Below are 20,227 nucleotides of genomic sequence, written 5' to 3'. Positions count from 1 at the left end.
AGAGAGACACAAGAGGACCACTGCAGCTGCTGCCAGGATCCAGCTGAACTTGATATTGTTTCATTTTATTTTCAAGTTGTTCATTGCTAGTGTAGAGAAGTAGAATTAATTTCTATCTATTGATCTTGTCTCTTATAACATTATTGAGCATGCTTATTAGTTGTAATAGTTTTTTTTGGGGTGGATATCTTACGATTTTCTATATACAAGATCATGTCTTATTTATTTATTTAAAGATGGACTCTTACTCTGTTGCCCAGGCTGGAGTGCAATGGTGTGAACTCAGCTCACTGCAACCTCCACCTTCTGGGTTCAAGCAATTCTGCTGCCTCAAGGCTCCCAAGTAGCTGGGACTACAGATGTACACTGCCATGTCCTGCTGTATCTTTTTATTTTTAGTAGAGACCGGATTTCACCATGTTGGCCAGGCTGGCCTCAAACTCCTGACCTCAAGTGATCTGCCTGCCTTGGCCTCCCAAAGTGATGGGGTTACAGGCATGAGCCGCTGTGCTAGGCCTCGTGTCATTTTTAAATAGAGATAGTTTTACACCTTCCTTTCCAGTCTGGATAATTTTTGTTTTATCTTCTTGCCTAATTTCCCTGGCTAGAACCTGCAGTACAATATTGGATGCCAGTAGTGAGAGTGAACAGCTTTGTGTTATTTTTGATTATAAGGGAAAAGCTTTCAGTCTTTCATGGTCAACTATGATGCTGGCTGTGGGATTTTCACAGGTGCTCTTTATCAGTTTGAGAAAGTACCCTTTTGCCTTTAGCTGTAGAGAGTTTTTTTTTCCCCATCACAAATCATATTGAATTTTACATTTTTTTCCCTTGAAGCTATTGAGATGATCATATGGGTTTTGCCCTTTCTTCTATTAATATGGTGTGTTACATTGATTTTTGTATGTGGAGCCAACATATGCTTTTCCTGGGATAAATCAATCCCATTTAGTCAGAGTGCTTCATCCTTTTTATAGTTGCTGGATATGGTATGTTAGTATTTTGCTGAGGTTTTTACTTTTTTGTTGGTGGGGGGAGTGGTTAGACAATGGTTTCTTCTTTTTTTTTTTTTTTTCCTTCAACTTTAAGTTCAGGGGCAAATGTGCAGGATGTACAGGTTTGTTACATAGGTAAACGTGTGCCATGATGGTTTGTTCGCACAGATCATCCCATCACTTAGGTATGAAGTCCAGCATGAATTAGCTATTCTTCCTGATGTTCTCCCTCCCTATACCTCTGACAGACCCCAGTGTGTGGTGTTGTCCCCCATGTGTCCATGTGTTCTCATTCGGCTCCCACTTACAAGTGAAAACATGCGATCTTGTTCCTTTTTACGGCTGCAAAGGACACAATCTTGTTCCTTTTTATGGCTGCATAGTATTCTGTGGTGCATATATACCACAGTTTCTTTATCCAGTCTATCATTGATGGGCATTTGGATTGGAAGTTTTTATATGTACATTCATAAGGTACATTGATCTATAGTTTCTTTTTGTGATGGCTTGATTTTGTTATCAGGGTAATACATCATAGAATGAGTTGAATAATGTGCTCTTTTCTTTTTCTTTTTTTAAAAAATATGTATTTAATTTTTAAAAATTTTAAGTTCCAGGGCACATGTGCTGAATGTGCAGGTTGTTACATAGGTAAATATGTGCCATGGTTGTTTACTGCAGCTATCAATCCATCACCTACGTATCCAGCCCAGCATGCACTAGCTGTTTTTCCTAATGCTTTACTCCCCCACCCTCCCCTGACAAGCCCCTGTGTGTATTTTTCCCCTCCCTGTGTTCATGTGTTTTCATTGTTCAGCTCCCACTTATAAGTGAGAACATGCAGTGTTTTCTTTTCTGTTCCTGTGTTAGCTTGCTGAGAATAATGGTTTGCAGCTTCATCTAAGTCCCTGCAAAGGACATGATCTCATTCCTTTTCATGGCTGCATAGTATTCCATGGTATATATGTACCACATTTTCTTTATCCAGTCTATCATTGATGGGCATTTGGGTTGATTTCATGTCTTTGCTATTGTGAATAGTGCTACAATGAATATACACATGCATGTATCCTTGTAATCCAATGATTTATATTCTTTTGGGTATATACCCAGTAATGGGATTGTTTGGTCAAATGGTATTTCCAGTTCTGAATCCTTGAGGAATCACCATACTACATTCCACAATGGTGGAACTAATTTACATTCCCACCAACAGCGTAAAAGAGTTCCTATTTCTCTGCAACCTTGCCAGCATCTGTTGTTTCTTGACTTTTTAATAATCGCCATTCTGACTGGTATGAGATAGTAACTCATTGTGGTTTTAATGGGCATTTCTCTAATGATCAGTGATTTGGAGCTTTTTTTCATGTTTGTTGGCCATATGTATGTCTTATTTTGAGAAGTGTCTGTTCATGTCCTTTGTCTTTTTTTTTTTTTTTTTTGGAGACAGAGTCTTGCTCTGTTGTCCAGGCTGGAGTGCTGGAGTGCAGTGGCATGATCTTGGGTCACTGCAACCTCTGCCTCCCAGTTTCAAACAATTCTGCTGCCTCAGCCTCCGGACTAACTGGGAGTAGAGGCATGTGCCACTATGCCTGGCTAATTTTTTTTTTTTTATTTTTAGTAGAGAACAGGTTCACCATGTTGGTCTTGAACATGGTGGTCTTGAACCCCTGCCCTCAAGCTGATCTTGAACCCCTGCCCTTAAGTGATCTATGTGCCTCAGCCTCCCAAAGTGCTGGGATTACAGGCACACAGCACCATACCCCTTTTCCCACTTTTTAATTTTTTTTTTTTCCTGTAAACTTTCTTAAGCTCCTTATAGAGTCTGGGTATTAGACCTTTGTCAGATGGATAGATTGCAAACATTTTGTCACATTCTGTAGGTTGTCTGTTTGCTCTGATGATAGTGTCTTTTGCAGTGAGGAAGCTCTTTAGTTTAATTAGATTCCATTTGTCAATTCTTTGCTTTTGTTACAACTGGTTTTGGTGATTTCATCATAAAATCTTTGCGTATGCCTGTGTCCTGAATGGTATTGCATAGATTTTCTTCTAGGTTTTCTACAGTTTTGGGTTTTACATTTAAGTCTTTAATCCATCTTGAGTTAGTTTTTGTATAAGGCGTAAGGAAGGGATCCAGTTTTTAATTTTCTGCATATGACTAGCCAGTTCTCCCAGCACCATTTATTAAATAGCGAATCCTTACCCCATTGCTTGTTTTTGTTAGGGTTGTCAATGATCTGATGGTTGTAGATGTGTGGTTTTATTTCTGAGTTCTCCATTTTGTTTCATTGGTCTATTATAGACCATCTCCATTTTGTTTCATTGGTCAAAATAGCATGGTACCAGTGCAAAAATGTGCCATTTTTTGCACTGGTACCATGCTATTTTGATTACTGTACCCTTGTAGTATAGTTTGAAGTTGGGTAGCATGAGGACTCCAGCTTTGTTCTTTTAGCTTGGATTGTCCTGGCTGTACGATCTCTTTTTTGGTTCCATATCATTTAAAAAATTTTTTTTTTCTAATTCTGTCAAGAATGTCACTGGTACTTTAATGGGAATAGCACTGAATCTAGAAATTGCTTTGGGCAGTATGGCCATTTTCATGATATTTGTTCTTCCTATCCAAGAGCATAGAATGTTTTTCCATCTGTCTGTGTCCTCTCTGATTTCCTTGAGTAGTGGTTTGTAGTTCTCCTTGAAGTCCTTTACTTCCCTTGTTGGCTGTATTCCTAGGTATTTTATTCTCTTTGTGGCAATTGTGAATGGGAGTTCATTCATGATTTGGCTCTCTGCTTGTCTGTTGTTGGTGTGTAGGAATGCTTGTGATTTTTGCACATTGATTTTGTATCCTGAGACTTTCCTGAAGTTCTTTATCAGCATAAGAAGCTTTTGGGCTGAGTCCATGGAGTTTTCTAGATCACATCATCTGCAAACAAAGACAATTTGACTTTCTCTCTTCTTATGTGAACACCATTTATTTCTTTCTTTTGCCTAATTTCTCTAGCTGGAACTTCCAGCTATGTTGAATAAGAGTGGTGAGAGAGGGCATCCTTGCCTTGTGCCAGTTTTCAAGGGGAATGTTTACAGCTTTTGCCCATTTGTTATGATATTGGTTGTGGTTTGTCATAAATGGCTCTTATTGTTTTTAGGTATGTTTCTTCAATATCTAGTTTATTGAGAGTTTTAAAAATGAAAGGGTGTTGAATTTTGTTGAAGGCCTTCTCTGCATCTACTGATACAGTCATGTGGTTTTTGTCTTTGGTTTTGTTTATGTGATGGGTTATGTTTATTGATTTGCATATGTTGAACCAGCATTGCATCCCGGGGATGAAGATGACTTGATGGTGATGGATAAGCTTTTTGATGTACTGCTGGATTTGGTTTGCCAGTATTTTATTGAGGATTTTTGCATTGATGTTCATTAGGGATACTGGCCTGAAGTTTTCGTTTTTTGTTGTATCTCTGTCATGTTTTGGTATCAGAAGGATGCTGGCCTTATAATCTGAGTTAGGGAGGAGTTCCTTATTTTCAACAGTTTGGAATAGTTTCAGAGTAAATGGTACCAGCTCCTCTTTGCATCTCTGGTAGAATTCAGCTGTAAATACAACTGGTCCTCGTTTTTGTTGTTGTTGTTTTTGGTAGGCTATCTATTACTGCCTCAATTTCAGAACTTGTTATTGGTCTATTCAGGGATTGAACTTCCTGGTTCAGTCTTGTGAGAGTATATATGTCCTGGAGTTTATCCATTTTTTTTCTAGACTTTCTAGTTTATTTGCATAGAGGTGTTTGTGGTATTCTCTGATGGTTGTTTGTATTTCTGTGGGGTCAGTTGTAGTATCCCCCTTACCATTTCTGATTGTGTTTATGTGAATCTTCTGTCTTTTCTTCTTTAATAGTCTAGCTAGTGGTCTATTTTATTGATTTTTTTTTTTTTCCAAAAAAGCAGCTCCTAGATTCATTGATTTTTTTTGAAGGGTTTTTTCATGTCTCTCTCTCCTTCAGTTCTGCTCTGAGCTTGGCTATTTCTTGTGTTCTGCTAGCTCTGGGGTTTGTTTGCTCTTGTTTCTGTAGCTCTTTTTAGTTTTGATGTTAGGGTGTTTCTAGCTTTTTCATATGAGCATTTAGTGATATAAATTTCCTTTTTAACACTGCTTTAGCTGCATTCCAGGGATTCTGATACATTGTCTCTTTGTTCTCATTAGTTTCAAAGAACTTGATTTCTGCCTTAATTTCATTATTTACCCAGAAGTCATTCAGGAGCAGGTTGTTCAATTTCCATGTAGTTGTGTGGGTTTGAATGGGTTTCTTAATATTGAGTTCTAATTTGATTATGCTGTGGTCTAAGAGACTGTTACGATTTCAGTTCTTTTGCATTTGTTGAGAGGTGTGTTACTTCCAATTATGTGATCAATTTTAGAGTAAGCGCCACGTGGTGCTGAGAAGAATGTATATTCTATTGTTTTGGGCTATAGAGTTCTATAGATATCTATCAAGTCTACTTGATCCAGAGCTGAGTTCAAGTCCTGAATATCTTTGTTAATTTTATGTCTTGATCGGTCTAATATTGACACTGGGGTATTAAATTTCCTGCTATTATTGTGTGGGGGGGTCTAAGTCTCTTTGTAAGTCTTTTACAACTTGTTTTATGACTCTGACTGCTCCTGTGTTGGGTTCATATATATTTAGGATACATAGATTTTCTTGTTGAATTGAAACCTTTACCATGTAATGTCCTTCTTTGTCTTTTTTTGAACTTTGTTGGTTGCAACTCCTGCTTTCTTCTGCCTTTAATTTGCTTGGTAAATTTTCCTCCATCCCTTTATTATGATCCTATTTGTGTCTTTGCATGTGAGATGTGTCTCTTGAATAGAGCACACCATGGGTCTTGTCTTTTTATCCAGCTTGCCATTCTGTGTCTTTTAATTGGAGCATTTAGCACATTTACATTTAAGATTAATATTGCTATGTGTGAATTTGGTTCTGTCATCATGATGCTGGCTGGTGAATTTTGCAGACTTGTTAATGTAGTTGCTTCATAGTGTCATTGGTCTGCGTATTTCAGTGTTTTTTTGCAGTGGCTGTTAATGGTTTTTCCTTTTCATATTTAGTGCTTCCATCAGGAGCTCTTGCAAGGCAGGCCTTCTAGTGATGAAATCCATCAGCATTTGCTTATCTGAAAAGGATTTTATTTCTCCTTTGCTTATAAAGCTTAGTTTGGTCAGATGTGAAATTCTGGGTTGGAACTTCTTTAAGAACGTTTTATATTCACCCCCAATCTCTTTTGGCTTATAGGGTTTCCACTGAGAGATCTGCTGTTAGTCTGATGGGCTTCCCTTTGCAGGTGACCTGGCCTTTCTCTCTGATTGCCCTTAACATTTTTTCCTTTATTTCAATGTTGGAGAAGCTGACAATTATGAGTCTTGGGGTTGATTTTCTCATGGAGTATCTTATTGGGGTTCTCTGGATTTCCTGAATTTGAATGTTAGCCTGTCTTGCTAGGTTGGGAAGTTCTCCTGGATGATATCCTGAAGTGTGTTTTCCAAATTGGTTCCATTCTTCCCATATCTTTCAGGTACTCCACTCAGTCATAGGTTTGGTCTTTTTCCATAGTCCCACAGTTCTCAGAAGTTTCGTTTGTTCCTTTCCACTCTTTCTTCTCTAGTCTTGTCTGCCTGCCTTATTTCAACAAGATAATCTTCAAGCTCTGATATTCTTTCTTCCGCTTGGTCAATTTGGCTATTGATACTTGTTTTTGCATCATGAAGTTCTTGTGCTGTGTTTTTCAGCTCCATCAGGTCATTTATGTTTCTCTCTAAATTAGTTATTCTAGTTAACAGATCTTGTAATCATTTATCATGATTCTTAGCTTCTTTTTATTGGGTTGGAACATAATCCTTTAGCTCAGTGAAGTTCATTATTACCCACTTTCTGAAGCCTACTTCTGTTAGTTTATCCATCTCAGATTCAGCCCTGTTCTGTGCCTTTGCTGGAGAGGTGTTGCAATCATTTGGAGAAGACATTCTGGCTTTTGGAACTTTCAGCACTTACGCATTGGTTTTTCCTCATCTTCTTGGATTTGTCTACCTTTAACCTTTGAGGCTGTTGACTTTTGGATGGTGTTCTTGTGGGTCTTTTTTTTGATGTTGTTTCTTTTTGTTTGTTTTTCTTTTAACAGTCAGGCCCCTCTTCTGTAAGTCTGCTGTAGTTTCTGGAGGTTCACTTCAGACCCTGTTTGCCTGGGTATCAACTGTGGAGGCTGCAGAACAGCAAAGATTGCTTCCTGTGCCTTCCTCTGGAAGTTTTGCCCCAGAAGGGCATGGGCAAAATGCCAGCAGTTACTCTCCTGTATGAGGTGTGTGGCAACCTCTGTTGGGAGGTCTCATGTGGTCAGGAAGCATATGAATAAGGGACCTGCTTCAGGAAGCAGTCTGGCTGTCCCTTAGCAGAGCAGGTACACTGCACTGGGGTAGGGTGGGGAAGTCTTCGAGCTGCTGACTAAAGTCTCAGTAATGGTGGTGGTCCTTCCCCCCAGGAACTTGGTCATCTTAGGTAGGCTCCAGGCTGCTGTGCTGGCCAGGGTGGATTACAAGCCAGTGAGTCATAGCTTGCAGGATTCCATGGGAGTGGGACCTGTTGAGCAAGGCATTTGGACCCCTGGCTTCAGTCCCCTTCCCATAGTAGTGAACGGATCTCTTGCCTCACTGGAGTTCCAGGAGCTGCCAGAGTATGCAAACACTCCTGCAGCTCAGTGCCTGCCTGAGCGGCTGCCATGGGTTTGCAGAGCTTTGTGCTTGGGACCTAAGGCCCTGATGGTATGGGCTCATGAGGTAATCTCCTGATCTGTGGGTTGTAAAAATCCATGGGAATAGTGTAGTTCCCCAGATGGGTAGCATAATCCCTCACCCACCTCCCTTGACTGGGGGAGGGGTTGTCCCTTTGCCCTGTGCAAATCCTCCTGGGTGAACCATTGCCTCATCCTTCTTTTCCTTGCTCTCTGTCGGTTGCACGAACCACCTAGTCAATCCCAGCACGAGAATCTGGGTAACTCAGTTGGAAATGCAGAATTCAATCACCATTTATGTCCATCTCTGTTGTAGCTGCACACTGGAGCTGTTTCTACTTCTCTATGTTGGCCTCTCCCCACCTCCACTTCTATTTGTTGGGAGATTTTGTGAAGCATTAGTTTTAATTCTTTTTTACATGTTTGATAGAATTCAGCAGTGGAGACTGGTGGTGCTTGGACTTCATTTGTGGGTAGTTTTTGGTTACTAATCCAATCTCTTTACTTGTTATAGGTCTAATTCCTTTTGAGCCCATTCAGAGTCAAGTCAAATAACCAGTATTTCAGGAAAAGTGGGAAAAAAAAAAGACAATTCTCTGAAGATGGGCTTTTGAGGAGCTCCAAACCATCTGTTTCCTCTGGATTTTGCTAGTCTGTTGGCTTTCATATATAATATGGACTGGGCAGAGGGAAATTGAAATAGAACAAGTTAAAATGCTACAAAGCTATAGCTCTGAGATTCTACCACTTTTTTTCTTCAATAAATGCTCCTTGAATTGTTGCAAAACTTAGGATAATATTCAGAGTCTTAAAAATGTTGAATTTGATAATTTCTGTCATTTTCTTATTGTTTTATGAAAAAATGGATTTTTTGGTCATCCTTACTTTGCATATTAGAAGTGACTATTGAATACATAATTACCAAGAGAAGTAAGGAACATGTAGTATTTATTTTATACACGTTAGATACAATTTATATACTCAACTAAAATAACCTTCAATAGCAATACAATGGAAAAGTAATCATGTTATTGATGCTATATTCTATTCATTCTTTTTGGAAACATTTTATTTCTATGAGATATTTATTGTATAATTTAACAGGTTGAAAAATAGTAATTCAGTGAGACATTTTCGTAAAAATTATCAATAGAAAAACATATACCTAAATACATTTACAGAAGTTACTTCTGTGTTAAGATTTTGAATCTTTGACCATAACCATAGTGGCTTTTTTTTCTTTTTCTTTTTTTGAGACAGAGACTTTTTCTGTCATCAAGGCTGGAGTGCAGTGGCACAATCACAGCATGATCACAGGTCACTGCAGCCTCCACCTCCTGGGCTCAAGTGATCCTCCCATTTCAGCCTCCTGAGTATCTTGGAACCACTCAACCCAGTTGATTGTTTTTTAATTTTCAATAGAGAGGAGGTCTTTCTATGTTGCTCAGGCTGGTCTCCTGAGCTCAAGCGATCCTCCTGCTCCTTCCTTAGCCTCCCAAAGTGGTGGGATTACAGGTGTGGCACCATGGTGGACCAACAGCATTTTTGACATCTTCACAATAAGCATGTGTTCAGAAAACACAAATCTCCAATTGGTTCAATATTTTCAGACATTTGGGATATAGCACTGTGATAATGTTTAAGGGCCAAATCTCAGGAAAAAAAACTTTAGAATCGTAATCTTGTTTCTAGTCTGGGAATTCAAGATGACAATCTTATTTTATTTCCACAAATATTAACTGATTGCACTGATGATCAAAAGCCTTGGATGGTGTTTTCTTAATTTTTCTGGGGACTCAGTTTTTTTCCAGCTCTATGCAGAGAGACCTTGTTGCAGTATAAAGAGCTTACATTTTGACTCGATCTGTTCATTGTTCAAATGTCTTTAAAACGCCTGTGTGACATGACATCAACTTACAAAGTCTTTTTGCCCCACTAGGTTTTCTCATATGGAACAGTTTTTTATTCAACACTCTACTGTAATATAATGCAGAAAGGAGTCACTGGCAAAATTCCTTTGATGTGCATTGTATACAGGTGAGTATAATGAACAAGATGGTTCACAGTTTACCCTCTAAGAGCTAATTAAAAGGAAAACATTTTGAATATGAAGCTTTATATCATTAGAACCCTAGAGCGATGTTGGTTTGCATAGTTTCTCCGTGCAATGAGGTATTTATCTATGCCATTTGGCTATTACAGATGCTCTGGCCAAATCCCCTGGAACCCTCCCTCACTTCTGTTTGCCTCTCTGCCTGCTTGTGTGTGATCTGGCTTTCAGTGATATGAATTGGGCTTGGAAACTTAGAAAATGCTTCCCACTCTCATGATTGAGTGATTTGGGACTGTGAAAAGCCAGTTCTGTTTCTTGAGTCAGGGATAAACTTGGAGGCAGGATTTAACTTTGGAGCTCACTTGAGGGTCCTGCTGAGGCAAGGACTCTGCCTTAAATAGCATTTTGGCTTGTTGTCTTTACCTTCTATGTCCTGCTTTTCTCCCGTTCCCTTTTTGGGAGCACTTCTATAATAAATCACCTGCACGTAAGTGTCCTTGCCAAGTCCTGCTTTTGGGAAATCCAAGTAAGACATAGTAAAATGAGTTAAACAGAGCTCAGAGGTGATTGTGTTCATGATCATGTAGCTAGGGAATGCCAAGTTAGGATTTGAACACACCTTCTCACCTAGCTGCCTCCCCGCAGATCAGAGGATGCTTGGAGAAACAGGAATAGTAGCCAAATGAGTTTTCAACTCTTTAAGGTCAAATTAAAAAAAAATCTTAGCCTAAATTGTTCTTTATTCTACATAATTCTTTTTTTTTTCCTTTTTTTGATCTGATTGGCCTTTATTGGACACTGCACAGAACAACAGCAGAATGTGTAATATTTTCAAGCATATGTGGAATTTTTACCAAGATGGACAGTTAATATTTTACATAATTCTTAACTTTCCCCCTAATTTTGATTGCTTATATAAATCAAAAGTCTTGAATGGGCATAATTGTATTAAAATATATATTTTTTAAAAAGCAATACTTTGGATGTTTTCTTAATATACTATGGCCCTATGGCTTTTGGGGAAATCCCCAAAACTTTGCTATATTTTCAGGATCAAAGGACGAATGCTGTTAACCTTTTAATAGTTTATGAATGACAACTTTTAAAAGATCCAGGATTCTCAGTTTATACTTGTAAGAAATTGTCTTGGGGATTTAATTTAGCTTATCAGAACTAACGTTTTCTGTTTGGAATATATTTTCCAATGGTAGGACTTTTTTTTTTTTTTTTTTTTTGGACTAACATCCCTAAATGGAGGTGTGTTAATCCAAAAAAAAAGACAACAACAACAACAACAACAAAACCAAAGTCAAGTAGAGGGCAGAGAGGTAGCAGTGGTAGTAAATCTACTGCTAAAGTAGAAAGAACAAAAATGAATTGAGACAAAATGAGTCTTACTGGTTTGTTTATTTTTAAATGTAATCTGATGTGAAAATTGTGTTTTCTTTGAAACTTTCAGCTCATCTTTGGATACCACTCCAAGCACTATCCATAACAATCTTATAAAATTCCAAAATGATCCTCCCTGTACCGATTCTCATTCTGCCTGGAACTTAGCCAACACTTATCTATTTGGATTGCCTCGGATTCCATATTTTCAAGGCTCCTTGGTGAGGATTCTTACAAGAGACAAAACATGGCAGTGTCCACATAGAAGTGATCATATTGTTATAAGGAAGAAAAAAGCTCAAATCTCTACTAAGGAGGGTTTTGTTGTTTAAATAGTGTCCACCTATGTGATGAGTCTCACATTACATTTCAATCTTGTTTAGAATGAATGCTACTTCCATGTGTCTCATATATCCTGTCTTGTCAGTAAATCTCCCTTTACTCTGGTTATGACAAAAAAAAAAAAAAAAAGAAAATCTCTAGTATAGTTCAAACATAATCTGAGTTGATAAACCATTCACTTTAAATAGTGCTCAGACACTTGAATAAAATTTTTCAGCTCTTTCAACCCTTCCCTCTAATGCCTGGCACATAGTAGGTCCTCCATGTTCACCGGTCAGTATATTAGTCAATGTGTTTTCTGTGCTAAGCTTATCAATGGTTTACATTGTAAACTTTTTATTAACTGCTTTTCTTTTTGATTTGCAGGTAGAGGCATCTCATCAGTCACTTCTACTTAGTATGTCTCATCCATTAGTCCATGAGAGTGCAAATGTAGCTATATTCTAGGTTCTTGCATCGCAATCCTGATAACTCTGTTGCTATAGCTTCCTTAAAATTTCATTTTTAAACCACTCACTACAGATTTCCTCACCTTTTGGTGCCACTTCCTGAGAGGACATTGGGTTGGGTAGTGCCCATTGCTTCATATGTTTTTTTAAAAAGTGTTCCTTTTAAACAAAGGCCATGATGCCCTTGCATAGTCTCTTATAATAAGATGTCTATGTATAATTTTTAGATGTGGAGTTGATCTTACAAATAAAATGTGTTGTGCCTTCTTGATGACTGGGTTATAATCTCAAAACAGAACTTAGGCTGAGATATAGGCATGGAAGGGTCTCTGTCCTCCACCTGCTGTTAGTGTACAAGTCATGTTTTAAATACAGTAGACTGAGAATAATACCACATGGTTGTTAGTTTAATTCCTTTAAGAAAGATTTAGTATCCATGATGGAAATGAACACATTGGATCAACCAGGAAATAGAGTAGAAAGTTTGATGTCTTGTAGACCTATGGCTTTGGGAAACAGCAATACAAGAATATTTCTGTATCTTTATACAAGATCAATAGGGTGAGACTAGTTTTCATTTTTGGCACTCTGGGAACTAAACCTTTAGTGATCCCTTAGGACCATCCATCTTTATTTCAATGACCACTTTCCAGTTAACTGGAGAGTGGTCATTGAAATAAAGAAGTCCCGCTCTGTTGGGGGAAGGGAGTCTACAATCACTGAGGCAGTCCACCACTACCAAGGCAGTCAGCCATTACTGAGGCAATCTGCCGTTACTGAGGCAGTCCGCCATTACAGAGGGAATTCTGACTATACCTTTATAAACAAAACCACAAGGAAGTTCACATAGCAGCTGGGCAGAGCCCACAGCAGCTCAGCAATGCCTCTGCTGGCAGACAGTAACTAGGCTAACTTCTTGCTGGGCAGGGCATCTCTGAAAAAAGGCAGCAGCACATCAGGAACTTATAAATAAAGCCCTACCTTCCCAAGACAGAACACCTGGGGAAAAAAGGTGGTTATGAGTTCTGTTGTAGCAGACTTAAATGTACCTGACCAGCATCTCTGAATGGAACAACAGAGCTCACAGCTCAGCACTTGAGCTCCTATAAGGGACAAACTGTCTCCTCAATCAGCTACCTGACCCCCATATATCCAAAGAGACACCTGGTAAAGGAGAGCTCAGGCTGACATCTGGCAGGTATCCTTCTGGGACAAAGATAACAGAAGAAGAAACTGGCAGCAACCCTTACTGCGCTGCAGCCACCACAGGTGATCCCCAGGCAAGCAGGATCTAGAGTAGACCTCTAACAGTCCTACAGCAGAGGGACCTGACCTTTTAGAAGGAAAACAAAACAGAAAGAAATAACTTCATCATCAACAAAAAGGATGTTAACTCAGAGACCCCATCTGAAAGTCACCAACTACAAAGGCTACAGGTAGATAAATCCACAAAGATGGGAAGAAGCCAGTGCAAAAATGATGAAAACACCCAAAACCAGAATGCCTCTCCTCCTCCAAGGGATCACAACTCCTCACCAGCAAGGGAACAAGGCTGGATGGAGAATGAGTCTGATGAATTGACAGAAACAGCGCTTCAGAAGGTGGGTAATAACAAACTTCTCAGAGCTAAAAGAACATGTTCTAACCCAATACAAAGAAAATAGGAACCTTGAAAAAAGGTTTGACGAAATGCTAATGAGAATGGACAGCTTAGGGAGGAATATAAATGAATTGATGGAGCTGAAAAATACAACACGAGAACTTCACAAAGCATGCACAAGTTTCAATAGCCAAATCGACCAAACAGAAGAAAGGATATCAGAGACTGAAGATCAACTCAATGAAATAAAATGAGAAGTCAAGATTAGAGAGAAAAAGAGTAAAAGGAAATGAACAAAGCCTTCAAGAAATATGGGATTATGTGAAAAGACCTAATCTACATTTGATAGGTATACCTGAATGTGATGAAGAGAATGAATCCAAGCTGGAAAATACTCTTCAGGATATTATCCAGGAGAACCTCCCCAACCTAGCAAGGCAGGCCAATATTCAAGTCCAGGAAATAGAGAGAACACCACAAAGATTTTCCTCAAGACCAACCCCAAGGCACATAATTGTCAGATTCACCAGAATTGAAATGAAGGAAAAAATGCTAAGGGCAGCCAGAGAGAAAGGCCAGGTTACCCACAAAGGGAAGCCCATCAAATTCACAGTGGATCTCTCAGCAGAAACCCTACAAGCCAGAAGAGAGTGGGGGCCAATATTTGACATCCTTAAAGAAAAGAATTTTCAACCTAGACTTTCACATCCAGCCAAACTAAGCTTCATAAGCGAAGGAGAAATAAAATCCTTTATGAACAAGCAATTGCTCAGAGATTTTGTCACCTCCAGGCCTGCCTTGTAAGAGCTCCTGAAAGAAGCACTAAACATAGAAAGGAACAACCAGTACCAGCCACTCCAAAAACATACCAAATGGCAAAGAGCATTGACAAATGAAGAAACTGCCTCAACTAATGGGCAAAACAACCAGCTGACATCAAAATGGCAGGATCAAATTCACACATAATAATATTAACCTTAAATGTAAATGGGCTAAATGCCCCAATCAAAAGACACAGACTGTCAAATTGGATAAAAAGTCAAAACCCATCAGTGTGCTGCATCCAGGAAACCCATCTCATGTGCAAGGAAACATATAGGATCAAAATAAAGGGATGGAGGAAGATTTACCAAGCAAATGGAGAGGAAAAAAAAAAAAGCAATCCTAGTCTCTGATAAAATAGACTTTAAACCAACAAAGATCAAAAGAGACAAAGAAGGGCATTGCATAATGGTAAAAGGATCAGTGCAACAAGAAGAGCTAACAATCCTATATGCAGGATTGTTCCATAGGTACACACATGGCAATGTGGTTTGCCGCCTCCATCACCCTGTCACCTACATCTGGCATTTCTCCCCATGTTATCCCTCCCTAACCTCCTCACTCCCCCCACTGTCCCTCTCTTGGCCCCCCCAAACAGACCCCAGTGTGTGATGCTCCCCTCCCTGTGTCCATGTGATCTCATTGTTCAACACCCACCTATGAGTGAGAACATGTGGTGTTTGATTTTCTATTCTGTGTGAGTTTGCTGAGAATGGTGGTTTCCAGATTCATCCATGTCCCTTCAAAGGACACAAACTCATCATTTTTTATGGCTGCATAGTATTCCATGGTGTATATGTGCCACATTTTCCTTGTCCAGTCTATCATGGATGGGCAATTGGGTTGGTTCCAGGTCTTTGCTATTGTAAAGAGTGCCACGAACATATGTGTGCATGTGTCTTTATAATAGAATGATTTATCCTCTTTGGGTATATACCCAGTAATGGGATTGCTGAATCAAATGGAATTTCTATTTCTAGCTCCTTAAGGAATCGCCACACTGTCTTCCACAACGGTTGAACTAATTTACACTCCCACCAACAGTGTAAAAGTGTTTCTATTTCTCTATATCCTCTCTAACATCTGTTGTCTCCAGATTTTTTAATGATTGCCATTCTAACTGGCGTGAGATGATATCTCAATGTGGTTTTGATTTGCACTTCTCTAATGACCAGTGATGATGAACAGTTTTTCAGATGTTAGTTGGCCTCATATGTATCTTCTTTTGAAAAGTGTCTGTTCATATTCCTTGCCCACTTTTGAATGGGTTTGTTTTTTTCTTGTAAATCTGTTTTAGTTCTTTGTAGATTCTGGATATTACCCTTTGTCAGATGGGTAGATTGCAAAATTTTTTTCCCATTCTGTTGGTTGCTGGTTCACTCCAATGATTGTTTCTTTTGCTGTGCAGAAGCTCTGGAGTTTAATTAGATACTATTTGTCAATTTTGGCTTTTGTTGCCAATGCTTTTGGTGTTTTAGTCATGAAGTCCTTGCCTATGCCTATGTCCTGAATGGTTTTGCCTAGATTTTTTTATAGGGTTTTTGTGGTGTTAGGTCTTATGTTTAAGTCTTTAATCCATCTGTAGATAATTTTAGTGTAAAGTGTCAGGAAGAGGTCCAGTTTCTGCTTTCTGCACACTGCTAGCCAGTTTTCCCAACACCATTTATTAAACAGGGAATCCTTTCCCCATTGCTTATTTTTATGAGGTTTGTCAAAGATCAGATGGTTGTAGATGTGTGGCATTGCTGCCAAGGCCTCTGTTCTGTTCCATTGGTCTGTGTCTCTGTTTTGCTACCAGTACCATGCTGTTTTGATTACAGTAGCCTTGTAGTATAGTTTGAAGTCAGGTAGTGTGATGCCTACAGCTTTGTTCTTTTTGCTTAGAATTCTCTTGGCTATGTGGGCTCTCTTTTGGTTCCATATGAAGTTTAAGGCGTTTTTTTTCCAGTACTGTGAAGAGGGTCATAGGTAGCTTGATGGAGATAGCACTGAATCTATAAATTACTTTGGGCAGTATGGCCTTTTCACAATACTGTTTCTTCCTAACCATGAACATGAAATGTTTTTCCATCTGTTTATGTCCTCTCTTATTTCATTGAGCAGTGGTTTGTAGTTCTCCTTGAAGAGGTCCTTTACATCCTTTATTAGTTGTATTCCTAGGTATTTTATTCTCTTTGCAGCAATTGTGAATGGCAGTTCGTTCTTGATTTGGCTCTCCTTAAGTCTGTTATTGGTGTATAGGAATGCTTGTGATTTCTGCACACTGATTTTGTATCCCGAGACTTTGCTGAAGTTGCTTATCAGTTTCAGTAGATTTGGGGCTGAGATGATGGGGTCTTCTAAATATACAATCATGTCTTCTGCAAATAGAGACAAATTTGACTTCCTCCTTTCCTAACTGAATACCTTTATTTATTTTTCTTGCCTGATTGTTCTGGCTAGAACTTCCAATACTATATGAATAGGAGTGGTGAGAGAGGACATCCTCATCTAGTGCCAGATTTCAAAAGGAATGCTTCCAGTTTTCACCCATTCAGTATGATATTGGCTGTGGGTTTGTAGTAAAGTCTTTATTATTTTGAGATATGTTCTGTTGATACCTAGTTTATTGAGAGTTTTTAGCATAAAGGGCTGTTGAATTTTGTTGAAGGCCGTCTCTGTATCTATTGAGATAATCATGTGGTTTTTGTCTTTGGTTCTGTTTATGTGGTGAATTACATTTATAGACTTGCATATATGGAACCAGCCTTGCATCCCCAGGATGAAGCCTACTTGATTGTGATGGATAAGCTTTTTGATGTGGTGTTGCTATAGGTTTGCAGTATTTTATTGAAGATTTTTGCATCTATGTTCATCATGGATATTGGCCTGAAGTTTAATTTTCTTGTCGAGTCTATGCCAGGTTTTGGTATCAGGATGATGTTGGTGTCATAAAATGATTTGGGAAGGATTCCTTCTTTTCAGATTGTTTGGAATAGTTTCAGGAGGAGTGGTACCAGCTCCTCTTTATATGTCTGGTAGAATTCAGCTGTGAACCCATCTGGACCTGGGCTTTTTTGGTTGGTAGGCTATTAATTACTGCCTGAACTTCAGCCTTGTTATTGGTCTATTCAGGGTTTCGACTTCTTCCTGGTTTAGGCTTGGGAGGGTGTAAGTGTGCAGGAATTTATCCATTTCTTCCAGGTTTACTGGTTTATTTGCATAGAGTTGTTCATAGTAATCTCTGATGGTAGTTTTTATTTCTATGGAATCTGTGGCGATATCCCCTTTATCGTTTTTTATTGCATCTATTTGATTCTTCTCTCTTCTCTTTTTTATTAATCTGGCTAGTGGTCTATTTTGTTGATCTTTTCAAAAAACCAGCTTTGGGATTTATTACTTTTTTGAAGGGATTTTTGTGTCTCTATCTCCTTCAGTTCTGCTCTCATCTTAGTTATTTCTTGTCTTTTGCTAGCTTTTGAGTTTTGTCTTGCTTCTCTAGCTCTTTCTATTTTGATGATACGGTGTTGATTTTAGATCTTTCCTTGCTTCTCATATGGGCATTTATTGCTACACATTTTCCTCTACATGGGGAAATAATTCCCTCTTAAATAAGTGGTGTTGGGAAAACTGGCTAGCAGTATGCAGAAAGCAGCAACTGGACATCTTCCTGACACCTTACACTAAAATGAACTCCTTGTAGAAGTCTTTCGACTCCTTGGTTACATATATTCCTAGGTATTTTCTTTTCTTTTTCTTTTTTTTTTGGCAGCTATTATAAAAGGGTTTGGGTTCTTGGTCTGATTCTCTGCTTGGTTGCTGTTGGTGTATAGAAGAGCTACTGACTTGTGCACTTGAATCTTGTATCTGGAGAACTTTGCTGAATTTTTTTTTTAAATCAGTTCTCAGAGCTTTCTGGAGAACCCTTTAGAGTTTTCATGGTAAATGATCATGTTGTCAGCAAACAGTGACTGTTTCATTTCCTCTTTACCAATTTGGATGCCCTTTATTTCTTTCTCTTGTCTGACTACTCTGGCTAGGACTTTCAGCACTATGTTGAAGAGGAGTGGTGAGTGTGGGCATCTTTGTCTTGTTCCAGTTCTCAGAGGGAATGCTTTCAACTTTTCCCCATTTGACATTATGTTTGCTATGGGTTTGTCATAGATGGCTTTTATTACATTAAGGCATGCCCCTTGTATGCCAATTTTTCTGAGAGTTTTAATCATAAATGGATGCGGGATTTTATAGAATGCCTTTCTGCATCTATTGAGATGATTATGTTATTTTTGTTTTTAATTCTGTTTATGTGGTATATCACAATTATTGACTTGCATATGTTAAACCATCTCTGCAACCCTGGTATGAAACTGACTTGATCATTGTGGATTATCTTTTTGATATGTTGTTGGATTTGGTTAACTAGTATTTTGTTAAGGATTTTAGCATCTATATTCATCAAGGATATCGGTCTGTAGCTTTCTTTTTTTGTTATGTCCTTCCCTGGTTTGGTATCAGTGATGCTAACTTCATAGAATGAATTAGGGTGGGTTTCTTCTTTCTTTATCTTGTGGAGTAGTGTCAAAAGGATTAGCATAAATTCTTCTTTGAATATCTGGTGGAATTCTGCTGTGAATCCATCTGGTCCTGGACATTTTTCTGTTGGTAATTTTTAAGTTACCATTTCAATCTCACTGCTTGTTGTTGGTCTGTTCAAGGTATGTAATTCTTCCAGATTTAAACTAGGAGGGTTGTATTTTTCCAGGAATTTATCCATCTTTTTTAGGTTTTCTAGTTATGTGCATAAACATGTTCATAGTAGCCTTGAATAATCTTTTGTATTTCTGTGGTGTCAGTTGTAATATCTCTTGTTTAATTTTTTAGTGAGATTACTTGGATTTTCTCTCATCTTTTTGGTTAATCTTGCCAATGATCTATCAGTTTTATTGATCTTTTCAAACAACCAGCTTTTCGTTTTGTTTATCTCTTGTATTGATTTTTTTTGTGTCAGTATTTTTTAATTCTGCTCTGATCTTGGTTATTTCCTTTCTTCTGCTGTTACTGGTCTGGTTTGAGTTTGGTTTGTTCTTGTTTCTCTAGTTCCTTGACGTATAACCTTAGAATGTCAGTTTGTGCCCTTTCAGTCTTTCTGATATAGGTATTTAGGGCATGAACTTTTCTTTTAGAGCTGCCTTTGGTGTATCACAGAGTTTTTGGTAGATTGTGTCATTATTGTCATTCAGTTTGAAGAATTTTTAAATTTCCATCTTGATTTTGTTTTTGACCCAATGCTCATTCAGGAGCAAGTTATTTAATTTCCTTGTATTTGCATGGTTTTGAAGATTTCTTTTGGAGTTGATTTCCAGCTATATTCCACTGTGTTCTGAGAGAGTGTTTGATATAATTTCAATTTTCTTAAATTTATTGAGGCTTATTTTATGAACTATCACATGGTCTATCCTGGAGAAAGTTCCATGTGCTGTTGAATAGAATGTATATTCTGTAGTTGTTGTATGAAATGTTCTGTATACATCTATTAAGTCTATTTGTTCCAGGATATAGTTTAAATCCATTGTTTCTTTGTTGACTTTCTGTCTCGATGACCTATCTAGTGCTGTCAGTGGAGTATTGACGTTCCCCCACTATTATTGTGTAACTGTCTATGCCATTTCTTAGGTCTATTAGCAATTGTTTTATAAATTTGGGAGATCCAGTGTTAGGTGCCTATATATTTAGGATAGTGATATTTTCCTGTTGGGCAAGGCTTTTACCATATATAATATTCCTCTTTGTCTTTTTTAACTGTTGTTGCTTTAAAGT

This window comes from Cebus imitator, unplaced genomic scaffold, assembly GCF_001604975.1.
Source record: "Cebus imitator isolate Cc_AM_T3 unplaced genomic scaffold, Cebus_imitator-1.0 Scaffold253, whole genome shotgun sequence".
In the NCBI taxonomy this organism is placed as follows: domain Eukaryota; kingdom Metazoa; phylum Chordata; class Mammalia; order Primates; family Cebidae; genus Cebus; species Cebus imitator.
This window is presented reverse-complemented; position numbering follows the sequence as displayed.